This window comes from Sus scrofa, chromosome 1 (assembly GCF_054392235.1).
Source record: "Sus scrofa isolate SSC_HxYL_T2T_F1_AM1 chromosome 1, Sscrofa_HxYL_maternal_Yorkshire_Landrace_v2.0, whole genome shotgun sequence".
In the NCBI taxonomy this organism is placed as follows: domain Eukaryota; kingdom Metazoa; phylum Chordata; class Mammalia; order Artiodactyla; family Suidae; genus Sus; species Sus scrofa.
Window position 1 is genome coordinate 88224640 of NC_139383.1, and position 14143 is coordinate 88238782.

Here is a 14143-nt window from a genome sequence, read left to right on the forward strand (position 1 = left end):
AGTATTTTTTCTAATTTTTAATACAAAATATTTCACATAGCAAAATTAAAATAGGTGACTATGCTGAATTTTGGAAGTGAAGAGACCAGTCCTTGGAGAAGGGCACCAAGGAGCAGAGGAAATTTTGAGGCTTTGGCATGTCCCCATACCCCCTGAGAAGAGTCTGCTCTGAGAGAGTAGGATGGTCTGTTCAGGACTTCAGGGCAGTGGCCAAGGCTAAGCATCAGGGGGAGACAGAGCTCTTATTCAGAGATTTAACTCAATAAAGAGTTAAGATTGACAGGAGGGATGTGAAGAGTGAGACCCAACATAGGTTGCAGGGATGATCTCTCTGAGGACCTATGAAGATGAGAATGCCCATGCACTGGAGCCCTGAACTTCAATATCCTAGTAAAGGGCATTGAGAGTAGAGAAACTACATGTGGTTCCATGGAAAAGGCAAAGGTTATTTGTGCAAGTCCTATCATGTCCAACCAGAATGGGCTCTGCTGGTTTTCAGAGGGAGAAGAGTAGATTTCATGTGGTTGTCTGTGTGGTTAGCTAATTGAGCAGGAACAGACTTAGAGGAAAATTCTGGCTTTAGTGGTAATTTGATTCTGGAGAAATTTTTCCGTTTGTCCACCAAATAAGTTGACAATATAGATCACCACCAGAAGGCACGTTCCTTTACCTGTGAAAGAAGGCACACTTCTCAAATGATATGTCTGTCTGGCCAGGATTCTACTTGGAGTAAACACATAAAAAACAGATAACTCCAGGAGTTCCCGTCATGGTTCAGTGGTGCCGAATCTGGCTAGTATCCATGAGAATGCAGGTTCGATCCCTGGCCTCACTCGGTGGATTGAGGATAGGGCCTTGCCATGAGCTGTGGTGTTGGTCATAGAGGCGGTTCAGATCTTGCGTTGCTGTGGCTGTGGTATGGGCTAGCAGCTACAGCTCTAATTGGATCACTAGCCTGGGAACTTCCAAATGCCATGGGTGCAGCCCTAAAAAACAAACAAACAAACAAACAAACAAACAAAAAACCAGTATCTAAAGGCCTGGAAGAATTAATTCTATTGTGCAGCAGAACACAGCCTATTGCAAAAAGTTCATTGAGAAAATATATATTTTCAAATATATAAAAAGTGGCCTACAATTTTTTTTAATAATTATAAGTTTAGTTTTAAGAAGTGATGATTAAATTTTGGATATAAAGCTCATTCAAGTGAAAACAATTTAATTACCTTAAAGACCCCAAGTGGACATACTCTTCACAGTTCATGTTTGTTTAATTATTGATATCTTGATTTAATCAATCTACATGGAAACTTCAGAGTACAATATCAATAATTACATAACATTTCATGCAGTGATTATTGCATTCTAATACTCTATTTCAAATATTGTTTGTATAGTTTTGATGAAAATTACAATATATTAGCATTCTAAGAGCTGTGTAGCCACAATGGTGGAAACTGCAGTGTTTGGAATTTCAGTAAAAATGGCCAGGAACAGACGAATTCTCAGGCTTAAATAATATGTTCTGGGCTCATCTTTTGTCAGTTCCATTTGAGCATCTTCTTTTGATGTGCTCAAGAATTCTTGTGATTTTTTGTTTTTTTGGGCTTTTTAGGACTACACCTGTGGCATATGAAAGTTCCCAGGCTAGCGGTCGAATCAGAGCTGCAGCTGCCAGCCTATACCACAGTCACAGCAACATGGGATCCAAGCCGTTTCTGAGAACTACAAGACAGCTCACGGCAATGCCAGATCCTTAACCCACTGAGTGGGGCCAGGGATCGAACCTGCATCCTCATGAATCCTAGTCAGGTTTGTTAACCGAAGAGCCATGAAAGGAACTCTGATTTTTAATTAAATGATTTTATAAAGGATATGAAATTTCCTTTTCATAGGGAAACATGTGCCAAATGTTTCAAAACAATACTGAACTGCCATAAAAGAAAATCGTGATAGAGCAGAAAGCTGAGAACTGGTTCACATGAGAGATGCTGTCACATTTCAAAATGTGCTGTAAAAAATTGATAGGTGACATTTCAAAGCTGGGACATAACTTCATACTCATCAGCAGTTCAAGGTCTATGTCTAGGAGTCAGGGATAGAAAAAGTCCACGGAAAGTTGAGTTTTCCTGATCCTATGTGAAGTCCATGTGGATTTCATGTGGATTGAATGGAACGACCACTCACTGCTATGTAACTGTCAAAATGCTTGAAAGGAAAGGAACAAATGATGTCTTTTCAGAATTATGAAAGGATCTTCATTTTAGCAAAGTAATGCAACATACAAGAAATTAGCTATGAGTCACTCACATAAAAATTGCCCCTTAGAGTCCAGCTGACAATGAAGAACTTATAGGTAATCCATCACTCTATGGAACAAATACAATACTGGAAGTACTTTCCACAGTAAAGAAACTCCTGGACTTGGAGAATGGATTTGTGGTTGCTAAGGGGGAGGGGGGGAGGGGAAGGGAGTTGGATGGACTGGGAATCTGGGGTTAATAGATACAAACTATTGCCTTTAGAATGGATAAGCAATGAGATCCTGCTGTATAGCACTGGGAACTATATCTAGTCATTTATGATGGAGCATGATGGAGGATAATGTGAGAAAAAGAATGTATATGTGTGTGTGTGTGTCTGTGTGTGTGTGTGTGTGTGTGTGTGTGTCTGTGTGACTGAGCCACTTTGCCTTATAGTAGAAAATTGACAGAACACTTTAAACCAACTATAATGGGAAAAAATCATTTTAAAAAATACTGAAAGCATTATATCGAATGTTACAGGAAATATAAATAAGAATAAGCTTAATTCCTTCCAAGGAGATTACAAAATTATTGTAAGATAACTTACAAATACATGACTTCCAAGCAAGTATAATTTTTGGTTGAATGTTTTAAATACCACAGAAGCATAAACAAGACAGAATTTTCTCTTTATCCCACTATGACCTCCCAACATACCATCAGATCACATTTTCTCATGTTTGGAGAAACAGAATTTTTATTTTCAGGTATTAAAAAGTCTAGTCTACTTGAACCACTGAAACTCACATATCTTTGCCCTGCCAAACAGTGATGGTGTACCTTCTTCAACTGATGACCTTCTGGGCTAGTCTAAGTAACCCCTTTCTACATGTATGCTTCCAATTCTTGAGAACGCATGTGGGCTTCTCCTAAGAAGTCTTTCATGCTCAAATAATTCAGTAACAAGATAGGTCAGACATTTGAATATCTACAGGTTAGCAAACATTCAGCCAGAATAGAAGACACCCATCTCTCCAATCTTTTGGATCCCCCTCCAACTAGGTTTGATTGATGAGAAAGCACACAGAACCCTCTAGTCCTTTACATTTCATTGTAAATAACTTCATGATAAATCTCTAGCCTTGTCCTACAAGGGTTGATCATGGATGTGAACACAAGTGGTCAAAGGGCCTCTAGGCTTCCTCTTAGTAAATCCCCATGGATGTACCTAGGAACTCTCTTTAGAATATAGGACATTTATCATCCCTCACCCTTAACTTTGAGGGTTTAGCTGTAATTCTGGGATAACACAGATTGTGCACTTCCCTATCCCATTATAGTAAATGTAAGTGAATAAAAGGTCTAGCTTTCTTAAGATACATCATGGGGCTGATCTCCCTCAAAGATTAATGGAGCACAAGTCTCAGGACACCTCATTTACCTCCAAGGTCCTGAGCCTCATTCTGTATTTATAATTCTGTAGTCTTCCCCTGAAAGTGCTTTCTTCTAAATGTATAAGTTTTAGGTCCCACAAAAATGGGATCTCCTCCTGAAAGCACATGATTAGTTGAAGGCCATTACATTCTCAGACCTGAAAGGTGGAAAAGTCACAACTGGGGCTTTCCAGGAAGGCTTTATAAAGAAGGAATTAAAGATTTCTCATTTTACCAGCAAAGAGAACCAACTATCTTGGATGTTCAAAGGAGACTTTATTAAGGAATTAATATAGATTCTATATAGACTAAAATTTCGTTGTTTTTTTTGTTTGTTTGTTTTTCTGTAGCTGCAACCTATACCATATCTATAGCAATGCCAGGTCCTTAACCCACAGTATCACAGTGGGAACTCCTAGACTCAGAATTTTGGAGGACTCTTGGAAATAGCAGAATATCTCAAGAAGAACTTATCTCCACACTATCACCAATATAATTGTTACACGAGATTAATACTTTGTGTCTAGAATAGGGTATAATCATTTATTTCCATTTGTCATGAGTAATGCAGCACTGCATGTGTTATCTCTCACTGTAAATCATTTGGGCATCTTTTTCGATCCTTAATCCTGTATGTCATTTAAGGCATATTTGCAGTACCTGGAAGCCAAAGGATGCTCATTTCATAGTAAATTTAATTTCCTATGCTTCAAATACTTGAGAATCTCTTCCACATGTATTTTTGGCGACATCTCAACTTCTGATCTCATCAGTAATATACTATCTTCTCCATTAATGGACTATTTTTCCTTCTAGTTCTGCCATTGTTCAGTTTCTATTTCCTTGTTCTACCCTTATCTTTCTGTATCAGTTCAGGAGCACACAAAGAACTTCAAAAGCCTTTTTGGCCTTGCTTTTACTTTTGCATTTTTCCCCTTGGACATTACTGTTTGTTTTATTGATGCTTTTCAGATAACTTTCAATTTGCTTTGAAATTCTTCCCTTTCATTTAAAACACTTCTCTTTATAAAAAAAAAAAAATTGTCACTCAGTCTTTGTTTAGTTCTGTGTTTGTGAACGACAGTTGTCTTGTAGTAAAATCCTAGCCAAATGAGGCTCTTTGGTGTACTTTGTACTCACAAGGGATGCAAAAAGCCTTGTAATTATGGCATGGCTGACCCTGCAGCACCAGGCTTTTATTGAAACCTATTGAAAATAAGATGACCTGCTTTTTAAGTGCACAAACCTCAAGTTACAGAGCTTTTCACTGCCTTCTAAGAAATTACTTTTCAACTCATCCAGGAGATGCTGCATCTGTCTGCATTTCCTCTACCCTTACTCTCAAAATGTCTTCTGACAATTTCCGTCCTAGAGTTGGACAAATCATAAATTTGGAATCTGGAGGCAGCCAGGACTATAAGAAATATGGACAGGGAAAGTTAAAAAAAAGACTGAAATAATCACTATTAATATAGGATATCATTCCTTTTTTTTTTTTTCTGTCTTTTTTTTTTGGTGCGGGGGTGGGGGGGGACACACTGATGGCATATGGAGGCTCCCAGGCTAGGGGTCAAATCTACACTGTAGCTGCTGGCCTATGCCACAACCACAGCAATGCCAGATCTGAGCCGTGTCTGGGACCTACATCACAGCTCATGGCAATGCCAGATCCTTAACCCACTGAGTGAGTCCAGGGATTGAACTGGAAACCTCATGGTTCCTAGTCAGATTCATTTCCTCTGCACCACAATGGGAATTCCAAAATAGGGTATCATTCTAACTGCATATTTGGAGAACCAGAAAGACTTGTGTAAAGAGCTTCGTGAGGGAAAGGTGGTCTTTCATTCATTAGTGTGCATTAAAACAGTGAAACATTTCTTGTAGTTTCTCTAACAAATTCTGCCTCTAAAATAAATTTTTTGTCTCGTTTAATAGAATATAGATAGATGGATAAAGACATATGTACGCATATGCCGATAACAATAAAATATGGTAGCTATGCTTTAAAAGAGACTTATTCCCCTCAGATTAAAAAATAAAGACAAAACTAACTGAAAATCCTTTTCTCTAACTTCAACGAGCAGATTCATTCAGAAGTTTGGTACTCAATTATCTAGGAATCTGTGTAATCATTTCTCCCTTATGAAGATCTGAGGATATAAAATGTACTTTCTTTATTCTGAAACAACTTCACTTTTTCTAGATTCTCTTTTATTGTCTCATATCTGAAGAGTATATTCAGAATCCAAAGGCTGATGATAAACCCACGTCAAAGCAAAGATCATGAATGTGATCTTTCTAAAAACACATACGCAATACCAGACACCTTGGGTGAGCTACTTCTCAAATTAATGTAACATTTGAATTTTGTCTCTGCTCCCACTATAGTTCATTCAGTCACAGTGCATTTTGAAATTCTTAGAGTTCTTTGTCATAGAAAATAACTAAAAACTGGCATAATAAAATGTTTTCTAATCACAGATTTGTGATATGTCCTCAATATACCATTCCTCTAATTGAATGCCTTAAAATAACAGTTGTAATGCTCAAAATCTAACTCATTAAGACAACAATAATGGAATTACAGGATAAATGCATAGATAAAAATCTCTTCTCTAAATGAAGAATAATTATTCATGCTTGAAAATTATCAAAAACAATTTTGGGGCTTCTCTAATAACATGCTAGATAATTTGTTATATTCAGTGTGGTTATAAATATTTACAATTTACTGATTCCTGTAAAATTCAAGGCAGCCTAAAAATAAGATGAATGAGGGAATGTGAATGTTATATTAAAATATCATATTAGAGTTTAGAGTTGAAATGAACTTAACAATAATATAGTCTAATTGTCTAATTTTGGAGCAAGCCAAGTCCCGAAGAGGTTAAAAAATAAGTAAAAGTCTATATTAATAATCTGTGGCATTGGTAAGATGAGACGCCAGTTCACCTAACTCCATGAACAGAGTGCCTCCCACTTCTTCACCAAGGACTCATTATAAGACCAAATTGAGAGCAGAGCATAGTCAGTTAACAAATGAACACTTGGTCATAAAGAAGGGCAACTCATTGAATTTTTCTCTATTCCTAGAGTAAGTTTTTTTTGTTTGTTTGTTTGTTTTTTGTCTTTTTTAGGGCCACACCCACAGCATATGGAGGTTCCCAGGCTGGGGGTCTAATCAGAGCTACAGCTGCCGGCTACGCCAGAGCCACAGCAACGCCAGATCCAAGCCATGTCTGTGACCTACACCACAGCTCACAGCAACGCCACATCCTTAACCCCTTAGCAAGGCCAGGGATCGAACCTGCAACCTCATGGTTCCTAGTCGGATTTGTTTTCACTGTGCCACAACAGGAACTCCCCTAGAGTAAGTTTTTATCTCAGCAAAAAGTAGAACGCATTGTTTATTAAAACATACAAATTGCCATATCTTGCCTAAGTCCTTTTGTGAAATTGTTAAATGTTTATAATTTATAAAATTGCTGTTGACTTTACCCCTCCACCCAAACTGAAGGCCAGTTGTGGTGGTAAACATCCAATTGCTTAGCCATTTTCATTCTTATGTACATACCCACAAGAAATGTGTACATGAGAGCATCAAAATAAACTTGCAGAAACAGTTGTAGAAGCTTTATTCATAGCAGTCATTTAATTGAAACAATCTAACTGCCTAGTAGTTTTAATGAGAATAAATAAATCTTGTCTTATTCACTAAATGGAATAGTACACGACAGTGAAAAATGAACATGCTTCATTTATATCTGACTGCACTGATGTAACCCATAAGCCTAGAGTTTAGTGAAAGAAACCCCAACAACAAAGGGGAAATACTGTATTTTATATTTACACAAAGGGAAAAAACAGTCAAAATGAATCTCTTCCATTAGAATTCACATTTGCAATTAGCTTTGAGGAGGAAAGAGGTGAAATGTTTTGGAAAGGGTAAATGGAAGGCTTCTAGGGTGCTGGCAATATTTTTTTTTTGGTCTGGTGTAGTGTGTCAGTTCTTCAAGTTTAACAACTTAAAAGTAGTGCACTGTTCTATATGAGTGTCATATTTCAATAGAAGCATTTTTAAAATGCTATTGAAGAATGTATATAGTGATGCTAGGAAATAAATATGACTTTTTAAAATTTCTAAAACAATTTCAATCATTGAGAGATATTAACCCTATGCTAAAATATTGACATATGTGAATCAACATGTTAATCATATTTACCTCTGTGTAACAGAATTACACATAATTTAATATCCTTTTTTTTCCCTTGCTCATTTTTAAAATTAATTTATATATTTATTTTTATATTCCACCATTTGATTAGCCCCATGAGGGTAGGTGTCTTATCTGTCTTGGTCACTACTTCATTATCATGCATGTAGTAGGCACTCAATAACTATCAATTGAATGAATAAATGTGATTCTTTGTGTGTGTCTCCCCCTGACCTTGAAGGTCCAGGACCCTCTTTGCCCAAGCTGCATAGAATTAGGGTATCTTGTGGGCTCTCCCATCTTTGATGACTTTTTTCTTTTGTCCTTATACCTCCAGGAAGCCATTCCTGATGCTCCTCTAAGCAGGTTAGACTCCCCTCCTCTGATAGCTTCTGGTCTTATACTGCCTATCTCATTAATACATATGCACATATTTTTATATATATTTGTGCACATTTGCATATATAACTTTTAAACAAGAAAGTTATAGCATTCACATAAATTATGCTTCAGTGTAATTTTAAAGAATATATAGAAACCACTTCAATATCTTTTCAGCTAAACAATCACACACACACACACACACACACACACACATACACACATATCTGACTTTTTTTTTCTCTGAAATCCCTTAGTATATTTTAGGCTATATCTATTGAACTCTATTTAATCATTCTTATTATCTAAGGTTCAATAGGATGATCTTTGCAAAAGTTAATGAAAACTCAGGAGGGACTCAGCCACTAAAATCTATAGACCATAAGAAATAAATGTGTGGGCACAGCACTGATTGGGTACACTGCCATACTGTTTGCAATAGTTCAGATTATAGCACTGACCCTCAAAGAAGAATCATTCAGTGACAGAGAGGTCCTAAACTTCAGCCTTAGGTGGGTATAGACCAACCAAGTGGCAAGAATTGATGCTGAGTTTGATTGCTCCATTTTTCTGTTCTTGATTGAATAGCACAAGACAAAAACCAAGTCATTTGATTTTCAAGAGGTGCTGGCACAAAAAATCCCACATTTCCCCTTGATGTCTGTCTTTGAAAAGAATTTGAGGGCAAACGGCCTAATAACTTTTGAACTTGCATGTTGATATAGCACAAAGGCATCTCAAAGAGGATAGGAAGGGTTAAATTTCATTCATATTAATTGGTGTAGTTTTCAAAGAGTGGAAAGACCTTGAAATTTCTCAGGATATAATTGACCTTGAAATCTAGTACAAACTGCTGTTCCACAACCCCTTTGGCAGAAAGATAGATTATGAAGTTCTTTCTTAGGTCAAACCAGTACTACCATTTATTGTATGGTGGATGCATCACGGAGAATCTTTTCTGGGAAGGAGCATAAGATAAACCAGGTTTAGGAATGGTATTCAGCCAGGTGGAATGGCTCTCCCATCCATGTCCTTCTGCACTAATATTGTATGTTGTATTCCACTTGTTTTTAGAATCAAAGTTTAATATTTAATCTTCTATTCCAATGTTGCCAATTATAGTTTCTTACCAAATTAGATAAATTCTCTGAATCTTAGTTGTTTTGTTTTAATCTCTAAGATGTTAACATTTACATAAAACAGTGGTTTCCAAACCTCTCTGATTGCTAGAAGCACATGGACTGCATCTTAAACTTACAGATTCCTAGTTGGGGAAGGAGAGCTCATGGTCACACTTATAAAATGCTGCCCAAGGTTGGTAACTACTGACTACATTGTCCTGAAGAAGAATTCCACCTTTAAATGTAAATTATTTGTCAAAATGCTGTGGGTGGTATTGCTAAGGATTTTCTTCTTTGGGTTCCTCTCAGTGAAAATCTTTCAAAATGCAAGTGTGCACCTCTGCAGGTATGTGTAAAAAGTGACTGGCTACCTTGTTATACTAACACATAAAACTCCAATTTCATATTATAAATAAACAAATAAATAAATAAATAATAAATAAGGAAGGTCAAAGAAAGAGATGATAGCACAAAAGTTTCAGGGCATTTTCTCTGAATGGCACTCACCTCTTGTGTTCTTCATTTTTATTTTCTCTGATATCATTTTGGGTCCCTTGGTTTTATTTATTTATTTATTGATTGATTGATTGGTGAAGCATTGTTGATAATACTATATTCATTTCAGGTATACAAGAGAGTGTTTCAATATTTTTATAGTCCATTTAAAATTATTATGAATACTGGTCATATTCCTTATGCTGTGACATATATCCTAGTAGCTTATTTATTTTACCCCTTATAGTTTGTACCTCTTAATCACCTACCCTTCTCTTGTTCACCCCTCTCCCCACTGGTAACCAGTAGTTTATTCTCTGTATCAGTGAGTCTGTTTCTGTTCTGTGATATTTATTCATTGGCTTCATATATAAGTGATGACATACAGTATTTCTCATTCTCTGTGTGACTTATTTCCCTAAACAAAATACACTCCAGGTCCCCCAAATTGAGAGAAAGGTAGAAATTCTCCCACATATCCCCTGTCCCCACATATTGTCCCCTTACCAGTATCCCTGACCAGAGTGGTGCATTTGTTACAATATATGAATCTACACTGACACATCATGATCGGCAAAGTCTATTTTAGGATTCCCCTTGTTATTGTACATTCTTTAGGTTTGGACACAAGTATAATGACACATACCCATTCTTGTGGTATCATACAGAGTATTTTCACTGCCCTAAAAATTATCTATGCTCCACCTATTTATCCTCTCCCCTCTGTCAATCCAAGACAACCATTTCTGTTTTAACTATATCCAGAGTTGTGCCTTCTCAAAGTAGTCCATCATGTCATAAAAGTATGAACTCTTTTCAGATTGGCTTCTTTCACTTCTTAATAGTATTTAAGTTTTCCCATGTCTTCTCATGGATGGATTTAGTGTATTTCTCTTTTTCAGTGCTGAATAATATTCCTGTCTGCCTGTGCCACAGTTTATTTATTCATTCATCTACTGAAGGACTCATTGGTTGGTTCCTAGTTTGGGCAATTATGAATAACGCTGGTATAAACAACCATCCACAGAAAGGGACAGATGTGACACTTTAGCCAGGTTATGTAAACTCAGGTCCTAAATCCTCATTATTTGTAGTTCTTAGTGAAAATTACAAGAAAGATGAGAGGAAATGTCACACTTCCTTTTAGGGTCAGAATCTCATCCACACCCTGGATTATTCAGGTTGGGTTCTGGCCGTGTGGTCAGTGTCGTATGAGCCATGACAAGGAATGTCCAGAGAGAACAGGAACAAACACCAAATCCAGAAAGTCAGAGCCAAGGCTGGCCTAAAAATGTTGAGTAACCAGTAAGATTTCAGAGTGACCTGAGGTATTATTAGGGCAGGTCAGGAAATAGATAAGGAGAGTTTGGGACAATTACTGTTATCTTTAGTTAAGTTTATTTATTCAAGCACATAATCTAAGGATTATGGACTAGTGATAAATTACAAGGAGAGATGAGTTAATATTATGTGTCAACTTGGTTAGGCTATGGTACCAGGTTATTTGGTCAAATAGTAGTTTATATATTACTTTGAATGCTTTGAGTAGAGTAGTTAATATTCACAATCAGTAAACTTTAATTAAAGGAGATTTTCCTCAGTAATGTATGTATTCATCCAATCAGTTGAACATTTTATTTATTTATTTATTTATTTATTTATTTATTTATTTATTTTGTCTTTTTGCCTTTTCTAGGGCTGCACCCTTAGCATACGGAGGTTCCCAGGCTAGGGGTCTAATTGGAGTTGTAGCCGCTGGCCTATGCCAGAGCCACAGCAACGCAGGATCTGAGTCGCATCTGCAACCTACACCACAGCTCACAGCAACGCCAGATCTTCAACCCACTGAGCAAGGCCAGAGATCGAACTCACAACCTCATGCTTCCTAGTCAGATTCGTTAACCACTGAGCCACGATGGGAACTCCCATTTGAACATTTTAAAAACAAAACATTAGGTTTCCTGGAGGAGAAAGAATTCTGTTTTAAGACTATAGCATAGACGTCTTGCTGAGTTTCCAGCCGGCTGATCTCCCTTAGAAATTTCCAGACTTGCCAGCCCCTACAATAGCATGAATTAATTTACAAATCCTTCTATGTATGTATCCTATTCCTTCTGTTTCTCCTGAGAAGTTTGACTGCTAGTGTGAGTAAAACCTCCAGTGCAAATTTCTCTCTGATTTTCTTGGTTGTCTGAAGAAGGCAGAAACCTACAGCCCACTTTGACTCTTCCCTGTTACAGTGAGCAGAGCCGGCCCCAGTAACTCACTCCATGCTTTTCTTCTTTTAAGTTTCCACAGGGAGACCTGCCTATAGAAAGATGAAGGTTCACATCTCAATGGCCAGGATTAGCCCCATGGCCTCCCCCAGCACCAAGGGACCTGTTTCTTTAGTCTTAGGAGACAAATGACCCTTGAATCACATGACAGCACTCCTCTCTACTGTTGAAATGTGAATGATTGACATGGGGAAATTCCTCTCAGGTAAGTGAAGCAGAAAGCTGAATATTTAGCTAGCAGACCCACTTGGGATCTGAGCGATCCAGGCAGATAAGATGCTAGAAAGGATAAAGACAGTATTCATAATATATATGAACATTTTTCTCTCTCCCTATTGACTCTGGCTTTTGATGAAGAGTAATATTTCCTAAGTCCTTCCAAAGTAACCTATATTTTCTGCAAAGGCCAGGTCCTTCACATCCAAAGCAGAATGAAATAGGAGAGTCTTAATTGTCTAAATTGGGTGTCTGCAGTAACACAAATCACCTTTCTATTCTAATTTGGCTGAGCATTTCCAGCCATAAGTCCACTGGTGAGGAGCAAAATATAAACATGCCCAAATTAAATCAAATAAAGCATTTAAGGAGTGACTTTATTAGTCTCTTAGTAAGAATGAGACCTAAAATAATTTTTTTTCTTACATATCTGAATTTAAAGCAATACGCCTGGTGGTTGGGAGAATGAGACCTGGAGCTCCACTTCCTGGATCCAAATCATGGCTTCCCATTACCTATAGACCTTAGCCACTCCATAAACTCTTTCTGCCTCTTTTGTCCGTCCATAAAAACTTACCAATGCTTTTCCTCAAACCACTGCTGGATCAGTAGGGTTTTGTTTTGTTTTGTTTTGTTCTGTTTTCTTTTTAGGGCCTTGCCTGCGGCATGTAAAGGTTCCCAGGCTAGGGGTCCAATAGGAGCTACAGCTGCCAGCCTACACCAGAGCCACAGCAACACAGGATCCAAGCCATGTCTGTGACCTACACCACAGCTCACGGCAACACCGGATCCTTAACCCACTGAGCAAGGCTGGGGATTGAACCTGCAACCTCATGGTTCCTAGTCAGATTTATTTCTGCTGTGCCATGAAGGGAACTCCTGGATCAGTTTTTGTATACAGTGGTCAGAAGTTTCATAGGAAACAATCTAGACTTAAGTTTGATCCCTAGATAGGCAAATAAGAGATCAGGTGACCTTGCCTATAGTATTTTGGTCTAGCCAATGGACCTAACACCTGCCATTCCTATATACATTATGAAAATTAAGTGTGATTAGGAGTTCCCATCACGGCTCAGCTGGATAAGGACATGACATTGTCTCTGTGAGGATGTAGGTTCAATCCCTGGTCTCCCTCAGTGGATTGAGGATCTGGTGTTGCTGCAAGCTGCAGTGTAGGTAGGTTGCAGATTTGGCTTGGATCTGGCATTACTGTGGCTATGGCATGGGCCTCAGCTGCAGCTCCAGTTCAGCCCCTAGCCTGGGAACTTCCATGTGCTGCAAGTGTGGCCACAAAAAGAAAAAAAAAATCAAGTCTGCTTATAGTTATGAATGTAAATTATAAAAACCTATACAGGTGTGAAGGCTTGTGGTCTATTCATTTAATCAATTATCTCCAAAACAGTTGACTACAATCAGATTCTGCTGATCATGTTCCACAATCATATGCCCAAGAAACATATTTTTAAAGTAAATATCAGAACATCCATGATTATTTTTGAATATATAAGGGTCCATTTCCTTGATAAGGAAATGAACCTGACCTTTCCAAGAAACACAGTAGTATAATTTATTTATTTAAGGATAGCTGGATTTCTCTGAAGTTCTCCCTCCATCCTCTAACTTTCATATTGTTTTCTTCCACTGGTGCTGCACATGAGCTCCAGGAGCACAGTTGTCTAATGCTCCTTTCCTGCTTCCATGGCTCATCAGTTTTTCTCCCCTGCACCTGCCTGGGTATTCTTGCTGTCCTTCCTTCCCTCT

General features: G+C 37.8%; 1 long non-coding RNA gene across 2 annotated transcripts in view; it reads left to right on the forward strand.

The window, feature by feature from the left end:
• LOC106508944 (uncharacterized) overlaps window positions 1–14143 on the forward strand; it is a 768001-nt gene that overhangs the window by 703751 nt on the left and 50107 nt on the right. Inside the window, exon 14 of one of the 2 annotated variants that reach the window (XR_014807830.1) lies at window positions 12180–12371. The exons of the other annotated variant lie outside the window; for it this stretch is intronic. This is a non-coding gene — a long non-coding RNA (uncharacterized LOC106508944). The remainder of the gene's footprint in view (window positions 1–12179; window positions 12372–14143) is intronic. 2 annotated transcript variants of the gene reach the window in all.